Source organism: Protopterus annectens, chromosome 3.part0, assembly GCF_019279795.1.
Source record: "Protopterus annectens isolate FY-2018-M chromosome 3.part0, PAN1.0, whole genome shotgun sequence".
Taxonomy (NCBI): Eukaryota; Metazoa; Chordata; order Ceratodontiformes; family Protopteridae; genus Protopterus; species Protopterus annectens.
In genome coordinates this window covers 1,737,192,693-1,737,208,199 of record NC_056731.1, presented here as the reverse complement: position 1 = coordinate 1,737,208,199, position 15,507 = coordinate 1,737,192,693, and the positions used below count along the sequence as shown (strand labels likewise).

General features: G+C 33.6%; 1 long non-coding RNA gene across 1 annotated transcript in view; it reads left to right on the top strand.

The window, feature by feature from the left end:
• LOC122796989 overlaps positions 1-15,138 on the top strand; it is an 18,344-nt gene extending 3,206 nt beyond the window's left edge. The window contains exon 2 of the long non-coding RNA XR_006364019.1: positions 14,782-15,138. This is a non-coding gene — a long non-coding RNA (uncharacterized LOC122796989). The remainder of the gene's footprint in view (positions 1-14,781) is intronic.
• The last annotated feature ends 369 nt before the right edge of the window (positions 15,139-15,507 follow it).

The following is a 15,507-nucleotide window of genomic DNA, read 5'->3' as shown; positions in this document are numbered from 1 at the left end:
AGGCAGAGAACTAATCCTTGATGGAATACCACCAGTCTGTTACAGAACTCACACAAACAGTCATGCAAGTGCTAAATACACACCTGTGGACAGTTGACAGTTTAGTATTACCTATGACATGTCCTTCACATATGAGAAGAGACCACCCACTAAAAATTCATGTAGCCTCGGGGAAGACATGCAGACTTTGCAAATAAATCACCCCACCTGGGCATAAGTGCTAACTGGTACACAGGTCTGCTGTTATATTTAATGCAACATTTAAATGGAAATTCTGGATCACGTGGCTTTCCATTTGTGTACATGATACAGTTGTTTGAATTTCAGCACTATATAAGTGCTCTGTGGTATTGAAGACTGTAGCCATCATGTGTGTGTTTGTGTGTGTGTGTCCATGTTCATTTGTGTGAAGATTTGTTATTCAATGTTTGTATTTTGCCCTGAACTGGCCAATCTCTCCTCCTAAATCCTCTTAACATACATAGGTATCAGATCACACTCCATACCCTGGTTCAAAAACTACTATAAAACAGACACTTCAAAGTCAAAAAGAGGTAAAGCTCTGTCTGAAATAAACAAGTTATTCAAAGGTGTCCTCTAAAAATTCCATACTCTCCCCCTTCTCTTTTCCATCTTCATTAGCAAACTGGCACTCAACCTTCCCCATCTCCAAAAGTTTCTTAATGTTGACAACATGGTTGTGTACAGATTCATTCACTGACACTCAGTTTTCCAAAAACAGCTTCAGTCTAACCTGATCCACCTCAAGCAATGACTTATCCAAGGGAACCTCATTCTTAACTGTTCTAAAACAAAACAATACTTCTTCTCCCTTCCATAGAGTTTCTCAAAAATTCTGTCAAACCTCATCATTTACTTAAGCAAGTCAATCAGTGAAACCAAAACCTCCTTCAAGTACATTGGCCTGCATCTTGACCTAGCTTTGAACTTTCACTCCCACATTGAAAAAGAAAACTGTGCCAAAAAATGCCTTGCTATTTTGGTCCAAAAATCTGCCTATTTCTCTGTTCCTTCTTTTCCAAGACTACTATTCATAAAGATGTTTTGATCTTCCAGCTAGAATATTGCTGTTCCATAATAGCTTCTGCCTCATCACAAAAAGTCAATATACTCCAAGCAATCTCCACCTCCATTTGTTGCTTCATTTCTAACTCTGCTCCATATGACCACTACTACCTTACCCTTAATAAAACAGAGTAAGAGCAAACCTTTTACTCAGAACCTGGCACTTTAAATGAATGCACATTAACAATCCCCCTTATTTTCAGCAAAACTCGGCAAAAAAAAAAAAAAAACAAACAAAAAAAAAAAACACCTCAGATAAAACCTCTGCATTCTCTCACCACCCTAGGATCTAATCTCTAGTCCACCTGACATGCATTTTCATTAGATGCCCCATTCTACTACCAGTCTCTCCCCCACACCTAAGAGAGTCCACCGACCTCACCACTTTCAGAAAAAGATCTTACCTGAAACATCAGGATAAATAGACCTGTTTTTCCTTATACTGGCATCACATAATTTTTCTCCCATCCTATACTCTGATCATTATCCTCACATCTTTACCTTACATATGTATACTACCTTTCTAGCTATTGCTATTTCTATAAGCATTTCATAAGTCATTTTTAAGTCTTCATTTTAATTACAATTCATATTCTATTACTTCATATATCTTCATTTTTGTTTTACTATCATGAATGCAATTTACTTGGGCTGCACCTTTCAAAGGTGACTGTTTGATCTGCTTGCTACCACAGTAAGTAAATATAAATAAAATACAAGAAATTATGGCGCTTGTAGCTTTTCTTTCCAACTGTAACTTGGACATAATTCAAATTTCTGAGAAAAGCACCCATTTTTTGTTCTGTATGTCAGTCATTTCTTTGCAGTGTGAGACAGAAGACTGTTACATCAGGCAAACATAAAGTAAGGATTTTCGGCTGTCTGAAAAAGCTATAATATAATTAGATAATATTGAATGCTGTTTATTTATGCATCCAAAGAATGTGTGATAATCATATTTCAGTTGTTAGTTTATTTATTTACTTCTGTTTATTTATTTATGTATGTATGTATTTACTCATTCATTCATTTTACCAGTTGGGTTAATACCACAAGGTTACTGACCGCTTTTTCAAAGAAAATGTGTGGTGGTTGTCTTTTTTTTTTTTTTTAAAGAAAATGATATATTTGAGTGCACTATTGAGCCTGATTTTGTGAGTCTGGATAAGTCTCAGCTTTGTTAGTATTTTCTTTATCCTGTGTGTTTGTTTGCATGGCTATCTCACGGTCACAGTTGGTCTAGGAAGGACATTGTTATTTCAGTATGCTTACCTATCAAAATTTAAGTATTTATAACTGATGAAAGACAGCTGCAGCTGCCAGCTGCCAGCTATAAGTACTGTAGATATTCTCTGGTAGAAAAATTAAATTTGCTAAATCTTATATTGTCTGATACAGGCCACCCACATATGTATAATGTTATGTGTTCATCACAGACCACTACCACTAACAAGGAATTGAGCCTGCACAATATAAGGAGAAAAATATTGTTTAGAATGTAAAAGCAAAGCAAATACGTGTACCTGAAAAAAGTAGTCAGATGAACATAAATATTTTACTGAAATAAAAAAAAAAAAAAAAACAAGATCAGAAGTTTGCATGCTCCAAAGATTAGGACAGCTTTTGGTGAATTATAGTTTGTTTCTGCATGGGTATGCAGTACAGGATGTAATGCAGCTATTGTGCCTACCTTTATTTGTCTGTGTTTTCTAACTGTGAAACTTAAAATTGCCCATAGTTTCCTGTGAAGATATCCTGTTTCAGTATGTTACCCGTGGTTTGTATAGCACTCCTCCAGTACTTAGAATTTCATAAATTTTGAAATTAATTCCTCAGTGGGGGGTAAAAGACACTGTGTAAGTACATTTCTGTGTAAGAATTTTCTAAAATAAAGATTACATTTTTTTAAGTGAGCCTAACACAATGGACTTATCTATGTCAGCAACTTTTGAGTAGTTTGACTAAGATAGTTCCAACATGAACTATGTATAAATTGTCTGTGTGTTAACATAAATATATATAACTGGACTAGTTGTTACTCCATTCAGTAATTTAAACCATGTATAGTTCAAGCATGTTGGATAAGTATTTATGTCTCATTTGGTCATATTATATATCTTTGTAGTTATCAGTTGTCTAATGTTTAAACCAGTAACCAAGCTATAGAAGCAAATCCATGTTTATGAATAGTGCCTATTAATAAAATTATGGTTTCCTTTAAGTATTTAAACCAAAATGATAAGCCCTATAATTCAAATCCAGCAGTTTAAGTATCCCAGAAAGTCTGGAAGTAGCAGGAAAAAGTCATTTTTTAATGTTGCTTATTTGTATATAAAATAACTTCAAAATAGTATTGACATGTTTTGAGATTAAAGAAAATGAATGTAGGCATACAAGTAGTTGCATAATAGCCATAAATGTTTGTTATCTATAAGATTTAAAACCTAAGTCCATATCATAATATTTTAAATGCATTACCATTACATTAACTTCCATGCATTTCTTTTCTTTTTGTCAGTATAAGTTTAACCAGTGAATCTTTATCCTAAATATAGAAGAAACAGCATCAAATTCAATGTCCAGAAGCACTCCTTTTGTCATGTTTCATTTTAATAAGGTATTTGAACAATTATAAGTTTAGTTTGTGTAGCAAAAGAAAGTTGTAAACATCTTATTCATATCTTTAGTTTGAGTCATATAAGTTGTTCAAGATATGGCTTGAGTTGTCAATAATATTTTGGCAACAGTATTTAAATCAGGCTTGGTTAGTTTTCATATTTAAAATATGTTATTTCAGTGGAATAATTTATCTTTCAAAGCTTTGAAAATATTTTCATAAATAACTTTAATAGTGTCTCCCAAATGTTTTGATAACGTACTTAATAACTGTATAAATATTCATCATTTATATTTATCATTCCCAATGATATTTCTAAATATTCAATACAGATCATTATACTTTTTAAGTTATTCACATTGTATTTGCTTTATTTTCATTAATTAAAAAAAAAAAGAAAAACACAATTCTGACAAACTCTCTGAATATATTGTCTACAAACTATATAGATTAATTTATGTAAATCTTAGCAACATGTCATCTGTAAACAATAAAATGTTAAAAAGGCAATTGCTTTCCATTTTAAAACCTGCAATATTGTCATTTTTGTCTAATAGAGCACATAAAAGAAGTGAAATGGACTGCTTTGTCTAGTGCCCTTTATAATGACTATTGCTTGAGAGACATACATTCCTACCTTAATATAACACAACCAGATATTGTACAATACATTGATTCACTTTATATAACAACCTAGAAAATCTAGAAAATGAAATTCTGATAAAGCCCTAAGTAAGTATTTCCATGTTTGGAAATCAAAAAGTTTTTTTTTATTTTTGAACTAATTACTAAAATATATGTTTTCTTGAAATTGTGTCTGCCTTATAACAAAAATCTGGCTTGGTCAACTTCTATTACATTTGGTATTATTGATTTCAATCTATTGAAATAATCTTGACTTAAATATTTTATAATTTTTATTTTATAATGACATTGGCCTAAAAGTTGCATATCAGGTCGGATCTTTTTATCCTTTTTTAAAAGACTTGTAAATTTATATGCAATGAAAAAGGGTTGATGTTGTTATTTTGTACATTAAATATTTTTAAATAATCCAATAACACTTTGAAATATTTTACAAATCTCAAGAATTTTCTCATGGGTCTTTATTTCCTTGTTTTAAATTTGTATATTTATTTCTCAATTAGTTATAGAATTATAAAAAAACTGTAATATTTTTCTTGGAAACGTTATTTGTAAGACTCTTATTTTAAATAAGAGTCTAATAAACTTTCATCAATATCTCCTTTTTTCTTTATATTTTTTTATATTATTTAAATGCTAAAATATAATCAATACCCCACATTGTTTTTCTACTTCTGAATACATTATATTTAAGTCAATCCACCTAAAATATTAGACCTAGCTGTTAGTCTATATATGTGCTTAAAAGTTACCAAACATGACTGTAGTTTCATCTTTTCTAGAACTATTTTATGAGTTAATATTGACTGGTATTTTTTGTTTAAGGCCTTAACCAAATATAGATGTATAGTCTCACCTTTTTGAACTTCTTACTGAGACATATTTACTTCTTTATGTATTTTGATATCCTCATCTTTTTTTCTGTATTTCAGTACAGCACTAAATAGTAATTCTACAGTACAAAAATCAATCATTCAATCAATCAAAATAAAATAAAACTTCTCTACCCACTATACATGTTATAAGAACAACTATAGACACAATCCAACCTTCCCTTCTTCAGTTTAACGACCAACAAGAAATCATCACATGAACTGGCTTCAGCAAAAATCCTCAATAATCCACAATTGAACTATCAAGTCCATTTAACTTGAACCTGTGAGTAACAAAGTTTTTCCTGACATCATATCAAAACAGAGTAATGTCTTGGTTTGTCTCTTGCAGGTACTGACCTTTTTATACACGTACCAAAGAATAATTAACCAATACACAGAATTCCCTGACTGAAGCTCTGTGAGAGTTTATGCTAAATTCCCCCACTCCTAAAAGTATACAGTCCACTAACAAAACATGAGATGTCACCGCTTCTTCTTTTCCCATACAAAGCTATCTGGTTTGGACTTACATTAATGAGTTGTGAGACCTCAGCAATCCATCAACATTTCTCTTAGCCAAGTCAAGCAAATGGGATACTGCACAGTTAATTGACTGGAAAGATGTTCCTCAGTGGCACAGCTTTGTGTTTCCATTTTGTTGCTTGTTTATACAGTATAATGGTGTATGATCAGAAAGAACACTAAAGTGCTTACCTGTTAAATATTGTTTTAAGGAACAGAAGGTCAACTTCATTGCTAAACACACACTCTTTCAGTGACTGAATATCTTTATTCAGCATTTGTTCATTTTTGGCTGTTGTAGCACACAATATATTCCCGACTGTATATCTTGGTATAACATTGCTCCCAAACCTGTCTCTGAGGCATTTGCATACTGATTCATTTCCTTAATAAAATCTGGAACCACTAACACTGGTTCAGAAAAGAATATTTTTTATTCTTTTTTTACTCATTGAATACTCTATCTGCCTCAAAGCACCATTGCACTTTGATAGGAGGATTTTGTTTTAAAGAGATTTCTCGAAGGCCAGGCAATACTTGCAAAATTAGATGCAAATTGTTTATATTTGTTAACTTATCTAAGAAATGCAATCACCTTTCTTTTAGTGGAAAGTGTATACTAGTATTATTGGCTTCAGTTTTATTCTTGTTGTTGTCTTAACACCCATTTTCCTATAAGCTACCTCAAAGGATTGGCTTCTATCATGTCCAGTTTATTTTTCTTAGCATAAAGATTTTTATAGATTCTAAAATGAACTCCATTAACATTTATTCTGATAATGTATGAAAAGCACCATCTAGTATCCTTTGCAGTTCCTGGAAAAAAAAATTCTCTCAGACTGAGTTGAGGAGCAAAAACAAACACAAAAAAATGGCTTGCTACAAATGTAACAAGCAGCTTTCTACATCTACATATCACACTTAAGGTGATAAAGCTTCATCATTGCCCACAAAGCAGTATTGGATTGGTATCTTTTTTTGCATGGCTGTACTCCATTATCTTCTGATCATCAGATCTTTGATCATAATCTGTTATACTGTATACTGAGAGTGGCTGCCCCTTTACTCCACCCACTTCTCCAAGAGACTGCACATATCTATTTAAAATGCATCCATGCAGTATACGATTTTATATAGCACATATTACATACTTCTAATATTAATTGTAACAGAATATAAAAACAATGGTAAATGATGACATTGTCAGGTAGATGTACTTTTTTCACTACTGGTAGGATTGTTATCTGCTTAAATTAGGGTGGTGTAAAAGGTATGACATATTATTGAAAGTGATGAAAGCAGACATTGTTTCATCCCCATTGTCTGTTTACTGTTATTGGTATACAGGTTAATATTGCATTAGCTTCTATGAAAAGAAAAGGATGTGTATTTTGATGTTGGAAAACATGTCTATTACAAGCTTTCCCTAGTTTTAAATGGTGGTCTTTATATTTGGAGTATAATGTAATTAGTTGAAATAAATTTTTTTAAACTTTTGCTACATTCTAGTCAAAAGAAATATAGTTTTGTGAATAGTAGAATGAAAAGATAGCAATATTTCATTCTAAACTGAATGTAGTTCTATCTGTGTTCCAAAATAAAAGTGAAGACACTTCTTTACCCTGTACAATGAAAATGCTCCCTACCACTTTACTGCCTATAGTAAAACAAGCATATGTGCACTACAGTAAAATGAATATTGTACTATATATTCCTTTATTCTACAGTGTAAATATTCCCTAGCATGTTGCACTCCAGTAAAAATTAATCATTATATACTGTAGAATGAAAACATACCGCCGTCATTTTTAACTTGAATATACTTCTGTATGAAGTACAGTAAAACTAACACCTTAGTGCATATCCCACAGTATAAATAAATTTACTTCTGTATGCTATACAAAGAAAAGAACATAGCACTTCATTTCCTATAGTAAAATTGTACTATTATGTACACAGTACAGTAAAAACAACATTGCACTATATGTTCTGCAGTAAACTTGAGTATGAGGTTGTGCACTGCATAATAAAATGTGACACTTCTCTTCTTCCCACAATAAAGCCACATATACTGGTATCCTCTGTATTGTAAAAAAACAGTGCTATGTATCTGGTAGGAAAACTGAATGCAGTTCTGTGCAGTCAATAGTAAAATTAGTGGAACACAGAGTTTTCCAGAATGCTTAATATAATTTGATATGTACTGAGATTTAAAAATATAGTCCTGTATTTTGATTTGTACTGTAAAACTAAAACAAAATTGGTACAGTAAAATATAATTAAGCATTGTGGTTCATACAACAAAGTTGTTTTCTACCATTACTTGCACAGTAAAAATGGATATATACATTTCAGATTGATTATTCCTACATCATTATTCTTATACAGGGAAAATAATATTTAGGCTTATGCTGAAAGAAAATACTCTACTGATTGTAAATTGTTTTAGTATAACTAAATTTGTACAAGACACATTTTTCTAATAAAACTCAAGTTGACAACCTGTAGCATTTATGAAGAATCTTATATTACTTATTCATAACCCAGAGTTTGAAAAAAACAAGGCATGTAGCATTCAACGAATGAACATTTACCCTCTTGACATAGTGGCTGAGATGCAGCCTAGATTACGAAAGGACAAGGTCAAGCAGCACAAACTGAGTAGATTAGCCTTTTGCTATCATGGTATAGTGGCAAATTTGCATAGCAAAGTATGCAGCAGACCTCTCAATTGTCCCTATTTTGCAGAAACATTCCTATTTTCAAGTTTGATTTACCTCTATACAGGCTACCCTTATTTTCGGAGGCATGTAGTTCTTTCCAGGCTTGATTTACCCCTTTACATAGTTTTCTTATTTCTCCTCATTACATGTGATTTTAAAGGCTGTCTAATACACATAAAACCATACTATCTTACCAGCATACTAGTGGCTATGATAATTTAAAGAAAGGACACACATCTTACATCTCCCTTTTTCTAAAATAAAAATAAAATGACTGTGTGGTAGTCTTTTGTAATACAGTCCATTAAAGTATATAGCTTTTGTACTGTTTCCTTGATCTATTTTTTAAACGCATTTCTGAGTAGCATCCCCACATTCCCATTTGAAACAGAAAAACTTATATGCTATTTGCTATTCACATTTTATGCTAACTAAATGTCCAGAGTTTTTGCTGGATGTTTCTATTTTTCAGGGGCCTTTGTTCATATTTTTAATATCTGTAGGTTGAGTGATGTGTTAATCAGTAGAATGCTTATAAGTCCACCTCATGTATACAGGTGTATGAGACTAAAGCATATTAAGATACCATTTCTGCACTAAGTGCACAATCTGCTTACTGGCATTTCTCTCCTGATGCAACTATCACACATAGTAAAATAAGCTAGCATTTTTTTTTTTACCTGACATGCTTCGTGTAAGTCAAACTTGTGCAATATAATAATGCTATATGAATGGTAGAAGGAGAGTAACGTTATTTATAGACATGTTTTCTGTTAAATGTTTCTTTTAAGCCTTTTGGTTTTAACCATTGAAGTTCATTATCTGTTATTTGCTTGTTTGCAGATTTACTTTTTTTTTTTCATATTTCCTTTAGGCAAGCAGCAAAGTCCCTTTCAGAGGAGGCATGGAAAGAAAACATCCACATTCCATATATTTGTACAGAGAGTTTATATGAGTTAAATTACAGATTTACATTTTAATGTAGAAGCATGCATAATTAAATGCATACTCGCTGTATTATGTGCACTATAGTTTCAAACTAAGATAAAAACAAAAACAAGCAAATTAATATAACAGCAAAGGAGGTTCAAAAACCAATTGCAAGAAAATAACCCTTATTTAGTGCCTTCATCCCCAGCTATTGTAGGACTTCATCAGAATAATATGCTAACAAGAACGGAGCTCTTAAATACAATAAATTAATAATGTGCCAGTTAAAAGAAATGAAAATGCTGAAAGTTTAAAACAAACTACGAATGATAAAATTCATAATGAAAACATGTTACATAACTTGCCAGATCACCAAATCAAGTGCCCACAATTTATGTAATTAATACAAGTGGTGTTATATTTTGTCTACAATGTGTAAATGGAATAGCTGTTGTAAAAAAAGACTGATTCTTTATGAACAGAGATGAACTTTTGTGTTAGACAGAGAAGGGTTGCTATCACTTTAAGATAGAATTTTTTTTTAAGAAAAAAGATTGCTGTGTTAGCAACGTCAGGTTTTCTTAATGCAACAATTAATGTTATATAAAAGAGCAGCTGAGGTGAGCCCATGCAGAGTGGTACTTTCCTTTCTTGTAGGAGATTATGCACCCTGCATAATCACTCTAGAAGACAGAGAAACAGAGATAGACTTGAAAGAAGCATCTGAAAGAAGAAACCCAAGAGGATGCTGGAGATGTTTCCTCTTCTCGGAATTCAGAAGAGAGAGAGAGAGCTGCTGAAAGAGTCTGTACCCAAGTTGCAAGAGACTGTATTGACACTCACAAAATGTTTCCTTTGGGAAGCACCTGTATTTATATGTTTTTGTAAAACAGGTGTCTCTACCGCCATTAATATTGCACAGTGTACATACAGAAATTTTAATGGTTTGGTTCCCTGTGCCACTCAGCTAAACAACAGCTGCCCATATCCTTCTCCAATAGCTTCATCCTTATAACTGGCATCACCTGATGGGATGGAAGGGTTTTGGGAAGACTGGTTTATTAGTATTAGCCCTGGCTGCGACCATTGTTGGTGGACTCATGATAAAGAATGGACCAGAGAAGTGCCTTCAGTACCAGGCTGCTTGATCAGGTATCAGGGTATTTTACTAAGCCCTACCCCTGGCATGCTGATGCAATGGTGATGTGTCACATATGAAGGCTGGATTGGTTATTAGGTATAATTGTTGATGACATGACTTTCCTGGGCCGTAAATAAGTCATGCCTCCTTGAGCCAGCCATTCACCCAGCCCAGCCTGGCCTTCACCAGGACCCAATAAGAGGTCTACCTTTATCTAGATCATTCCCTTACTGCATATACCCTTACCACTCTGTCAAGCACTGGAATTGCTAAACAAACTCATGTTATGTGGGTCATAGCACAAGACAATTGTTTGGGGCCATACTTTACAAACACAGCTTGGGTATTTTTTTTTTTTTTTTTTTTTTTACTTATTGGTTTGTCTGTGTGACATTTTTACTCTTTGGTTTGGATATTATTTGAGTTATTTTGCAGACACATCAATGGTTATGGACATTAGCTGAGTTTAAACACCCCTGTGTTTCTAATGCATGATGAAACAATCCACTTATGCTGTGCTGACAATGTCATACGAAGGTTGAAATGTGCCTGTCCACAAGAAGTGGGGTTTGGTTTATTGGTCTGAATATATCCATAAAGACTTAAAAAGAAAAATTTTAAAGTTATGAAAATTCAGAAGCCATAAAGCTGAAACACTTGATGTCCTTAAGGGGAAATGTGCTTATACCTCATGGGCTTTATTACAGGAGGTTTAAGGTATCACACTAAAAACTCTAGCTTTGTTTTTTTTTTTTTTTTGTAGTTTTTACTTATTGATTTGTCTGTGTGACTTTTTTATTCTTTAAGTAGTGAATTCACATAGCTAAGTGATGCAGTTATTGTGAGATAAATGTGTCAGTGGGTAGAGTTGTTGGGGAAGATGGTTGTAGGTAAGTGAAGTGGACCATCAATATGACATAACACAAATCAATCAAACCTTGAACACACACACACACACACACACGCACGCACGCACGCACGCACACACACACACACACACACACACACACACACACACACACACACACACACACTCTGGTATGGTCAAGAATTACTGGAAAATATTAAGAGATAAAACAAAATTTATGAGTAAGTAAAGTTATTAAATTAACAGAAGAATCATATTAGCACACTGCCATAGAATTCCTAAAAGAAACAACCTGAACTCTTTCAAGTAATGTAAGCCAGCAGGTAAGCAGAGTTTAACTACATAATGGCTTCAGTAACTTACAGAATATGAGACAGTTTAAAGTGAGTACACTATTTCAAAAATTGGCTAGATAATTACAGAAGCTGAGTGCCAATATTTTAGCACTATATCAAGTTAAAGTTGCCTTCCAATCACCCTGCCCAGTAATTAACTGGGAGGGGCAGCATTCTGTGTGATAATGGAGTAAGGGTGCTCGTTCATGCACTGGTTCTTCTAGTGTATTAAAACTATCTTCTGATTCTCCTATAGTGGCAGTAAATCTGTAGCCAGATAGCTCAGCAGATCTAAATGATGTGGATTGCAATCTGTACAGTAATGGATTGGGGGTGGGTGTCTCACTCATGCACTGATTCCACAGATAACAACGCTACACCAAGACAGTAGTGCAGTACTACCACATAGTAGGGTTTGTAATCCACACAGTAATTAAATAGGAAGCTCAGTAATCTGGTTTGATTTTCATCACTACCTATCATCTTCTCAGCATTGTCTTACTCATAATGTGTTCCGTAATCTGATGTGTCTATCTTTATCTAGCATTATCTTTTTGCTGATATCATCCCTGAAAAAAATCTTTTAAAATCAAAATACGTCTTCTGACCACCCTGTACAGACACTGCTGCAGCAGCCAGCCAGAAGCAGAGCACACCCAAACAAAAGGGATTTCATTCTGTATGGCAGTTGAATAAAGGAGTTCCCTTCCATACTACTTCACTCTATTGCCTTACTGTACTTCTTAGTGATCCCCAAAACCAGTCAGGGCACCCAACATGAAACTATAAAAAATGTTAGTAGTCTGCATGAAATGAAATGTATTACTTGTCTTTCAGCTGAATTGAGTTTTATGGTGCATTTTATAGTTGGGCAGCTGTCTGACTTATGCAGGATTTTGTATACAGAAGTAATTTGCGATTAAGGTAGGTAGCAGGGTAGTTGTAGCCAATTAGTTCCCTGAATGCTTGCCAGTGGTGTGACCAGTGCTGGTGGTTTGTGGCAGATCTGATGTTATTTTTATACCATTTTTTCTCGCTTTGCCAGCGATGTAGCTAGCAGGCTACTAAAAATGGGGAAAGCGTATAGTAGCGAAGGCAGTAAGTAAGTAGATGCTATATGTTTTCTGGCTTTATCAGTGGGGAATGGTTTTACTCTTTAAAATCAGCATACTTTCTGGTGTGTTTTCTTTATGGTTTGGTAAATGTGTTGATTAAATGTCAGCTGGTCATCAATGATGACACCTAAGAGTTTAGCCTGGTGAATTTTTTCAACCTTGGTGTTGTTAGCAGATATGATTACAAAATATGTCTTTTGGTTTGAGAGGAGTAGTAGCATTATTTGTTTGCTGGCTGTATGAAGTTCATTAATAGAAAGTAAAAGAGCAGGAGACCTAATGTAGAACTTTGTGGAACTTCATTTTTACTGGGAGGAAACTAGAGATAGCATGCTTCCATTTGACTTCCTGTGCTCTGATGGATATTTAACTATAGAAGCAATATGGAGGGGTACTGACTATTCCCGTGTTAGGGAGTTGGAATAAGAGTTTGCATAGGGAATTGTATTAAAGGCTTTAGATTAGTCTAAAAAACTGCAGAGATTAAATTACCTTCATGTTTACATTAGAAATGAAATGAAGCAGAGCAGTTGTCATGCTGTGGTGAGGCCTAAAGCAATGCTGGGTAGGGGAGAGTAGCTGATTTTCTAACACTTAGCTGAGAAGTTTGGTATGCATGCATTTCCACAGTATCTTAGATATGGGTGAAATTTAAGACCTACTGGTCTGTAATTAGAGAATTCTGTTAGATACCTCCTTTATGCAGGTGCAGGTATAAATATGGATGGAACAGAATTTTCAGAGAACAGGAATGAGGCAATGGCATCAGCTGCCATTTTAAGGTACTCAGGAGGTTGTCAGGTACAGGTGTGGTAGGTTTCAATTTTAGAAGGACTGGCTGGAAAAGAAGTGATTCAGAAAATTTGGGAATTGTGGCAGAGGTCTGATTTGGTTTGATGGGTTGCTAATTATAGATTTGACTATTTCAATGAAATTGATATTAAATTGGTTGGCTATACTACTGTTTTCTGTCTGCATATTTGGGGTCAACCCTATAACTTCTCTTGGTTGCAGTTATTTGCTAATGGAATTCAAAGAAAGTTTTGTTTATATTGTGAATGTTTGAGTTTTGGGATATAAAGTAATAGTTTTTTCTTGTCATTGTAAATAAGGGTCTATATTATATTCTCAAAAGCCGACGATGTCTAATCTGACATTGTCAACACGAGAATATCGAACACTCAGAATCTCGAGCATGTAAACAGAAATCTATGTAAGGGGATATTTCCATTTATTGCAATGTAGTATAGTCTCGGAGTTGGTATATTTAAGTAGCTGGGGTGTGGGGGGTGCAGGAGTGCTTGCCCTCCTTCTTAAACCTGTTAGGGTACTTTTTTCTTTTTCTTTTTTGTGTCTTTTTATAAGGTCGATGTTTGAAGAAATCGACCATATGGTGTCTAACATATGTTGTTCGATGTTTTCAAACATCGATCTTATAATATCGACCCATTAATAAGATGCTTAGTTTGGCTTCTTAGTTGTCTAAAGTCTTGGAAAGTGGCAGTTTTTTTTTTTTGTTTGTTTCTTGTTTTTTTGCTGTCTAGACCTTCTATGCTTTGTCTCTTTGTCTCATTTTATTCAAAGTTTCGGTCATCAACCATGGGGGTAGGTTGGCTTTTGATCTCCTTGTTCTGACTGGGGCTAGTGAGTTATGTATACTTATGAAAGCATTGTTGAATTCTGTTATCACATCATCTATTGGAAGTGCCTTGCATTTAAAAAAGGACCCATGTCTGACATCTCCCTTTTTCAGAAGAAGAAAAAATAAACAACTTTTTAAGGTAGAGTTTTGCAATTTTCTTCATTAAAGTTTGCAGATTTTACACTGTAATAACACAAATGGAAAAGACACAAATGGAAAAATGTGTTTTTGTACTGTGTTGAGATTCGTCTGTTCGTTCAACAAATATATTTGTATTATCAGATCATCAAATGACTGTCTGGTTTATGGACTGAAGAGTCTTGGAGTGATACTACTTTTGCCAGCACATACCTTTGAACTTTGTGGGACTACCTTCATTGGATCCTGTTAACGGAGAACATTTGAGATTTTACACTGTGTCATTAAAGTACTTTATTACACTTCTCACATATTAGTGTTTTATAGTAAATTGTATTCCTGATGTTAAAGCTGTAAGTGGTTTTAAAATAAAACAAAGACCATGACATGTTTTCCAATGTTTTAGATTCACTGTTCACTCACTTTTTCATTATGATCACACCCAAAAAATGATATCAGCTTAAGTACTGACTTAATAAAGGATTTTTGACTGGAAACAGACTGCCTGCCTTGCTTGGATTACTTTTGAATACTTAGTAATTCTGTGCAATTATATATTTTTTTATTTATTTATTTTTTACTTAAAATGAGTTTAAGTTCACTACTTAAACTAATTTTGTCTGATCTGATTAATATAAAGTGATTAACTAGAGATATACGGACTGAAAATCTTCCACACAGAGAAGATCTCAGCTTCAAGAACATTTTCAAGAGGCCGTCCATCAACAAAACGAATTGCAAAACTTATTCTCTTTTTACATCAAACACTGTAAAACTTTATATTGTATATTATAAGGAGATCATTCCCATCATTGAGGGTTTGTTATTATACTTACTGTTGAAAATGTGACAAAGTATTTTAATAATATA